At 36.4% G+C, this 2,045-nt stretch overlaps 1 non-coding gene across 1 annotated transcript; it reads left to right on the top strand.

Moving 5' to 3' along the window:
• Positions 1-271: 271 nt before the first annotated feature.
• Positions 272-376, top strand: Gm25332. The gene has a single exon (XR_003953154.1). It is a non-coding gene; the product is annotated as a U6 spliceosomal RNA (small nuclear RNA).
• Positions 377-2,045: the final 1,669 nt, after the last annotated feature.

Consider the following 2,045-nt stretch of genomic DNA (forward strand, 5'->3'; position numbering starts at 1 on the left):
AAGGCAACATTGTAAGACTGGAAAAGAGACTATTAGTTTAACAGGAAATTCAGGCATAGGGGCAGAGGCAGAGCACAAATGAGCAGCTAGCAGGGGTTATTTAAAAGCAAATAAAACAGTTTTGTATCTTTATTGTGGTGGAAGTTGTATTATTGAATGTGTTTGTGAAACCCCACAGAGATATAGGCTAGCAAGGCAAATTTTACTATATGTAAAGTATACTTCAGTGTTCATAATTGAAAAAACTAAGGTAGGTAAAAGAACCCCAGGAATGCTTACTCTGGCAGCACATACGCTAAAATTGGAATAATTACACAGATTAGCATGGCCCTTGTGCAAGCATGACGTGCAAATTCATGAATCATTTCATATTTCTTTTTTTAAAAAAAGAAGCTCAAGGAATCCATCTACAAATCTAAGCCACTTTGTTGCTCATTCCAGGGCATTTAGCTTGTTTATCATCATCTTTACTTAGCCTCATTCTCCCTGTCACATCTGCAGCTGGAGCAGACAGGACTCTCCAGAATGGATTTCTTCTTTCAAAGCTTTATTACCATGGACAGAACATCCTGCCAGGGCCTAGAGAAAAGAAAAAAAATTAATGCATTCATGGCTGCTCAAATTTTAAAGACTTTCCTCCCAAGAACTTCCAGAAAGAGTTAGAAGAAACAAGCAGGTCTGTGATGTAGAGTGATGAGCAAAAATTCAGGAGTTGGGTGGAATTTTAGGAAACTTGTCACTGCTTCCACAGAATGATCTTTAACAAATGCTTCACATTTTCTGTCACCAAGGCCTCTGGGTGTGGGGGGAACAACAACAAATATATGATTCGGGAGTCTTACAAAAGTGCAAGAGGCAGAATAAAGGGAGTCCATGGGAGCTCATGAAACACCCATGTTAGCAATAATGGGAAGCCTTAAACCCAGTGCTGGTGATACAGGAGGAGGAAGTGATATTGTTGCCAGGGAGCCAGGGAGATACAGAACTGTAGAGGAGGATTTTCCTGGTATGGACTGTGATCATGAAAGATGACACAAAACTAAAATCACAGGTCCCAGTTAGAAGACAACAGGAAATAAAAAAATCTGCCATTTCTTTTCTAAGACTCCAGGTTCTTATAGTTGCCAAATGTAATACAAGAGTGCCTGGTGATGAGAGCTATAGTGATGATGGCCTTTTGGTCAGTCTCTAGGATCCAGACCAAAAAGGGAAAGAAAACAAACCCCAGAAGGAATAAAACTGCCAAATTAAACTAAGAATAGTAAGGACCTTATTATTTATCAGAGTCAACTTTTAAAATTCTTTGATTGAGCACTCCCCTCCATATACTTCAGAAACCCCACATTCACATGGAATAATACATAATTCCTCAAAAATATGATTATCTTCACCCACTTTGGCTATGGATTTTACTCAGGGTGTACACTCAGCATCAGAAGAGCTTGAAGATTGCTGAAAAATTCTTTTTTTCTTATTATTGGTTGTCTATCAAAGCTTTAGCCAAGATGCTACAAAAGGATGAACATATGAATGAGTCTTTACTTTTAGAGCTACATAGATGAAGATTCCAGAGATTTGTTCCAGAAGAGTTTTCAGCCACCTGGTAGGACTTCCTTCCTTACTCTAATGTCTCAGGTATAGAATTAGGGGTATATATACAAATAGAGTAGAGCATGAAACAGAAAGAGTCTAGAATCATTTTAATATATTTTTCACTCTGTATATGATGATGTTTCCTGACTCAGTAATTCTATAAGAAGGTATAAATAACAGCATATATATGTATACATGTATATATATATATATATATATATATATATATATATATATATATATATATAAAAGTTTTATAATCTTTTTAAAAAGTTGTTTATTTACTCGCATTAGTCTGTGTATAGTTCCAGATTCAACAGAAATACAGGAAAAAAAGACCACAATGCAAGAGCAAAAAACAAAAGAGAACATGTCAAATATAACCTCAAGCAATGTAAGTTCTGCTGTCCTCAGAAGTCCAATAACTACATTCAGCACTGATGCTGCCATCC

This window comes from Mus musculus, chromosome X, assembly GCF_000001635.26.
Source record: "Mus musculus strain C57BL/6J chromosome X, GRCm38.p6 C57BL/6J".
Classification (NCBI taxonomy): Eukaryota; Metazoa; Chordata; class Mammalia; order Rodentia; family Muridae; genus Mus; species Mus musculus.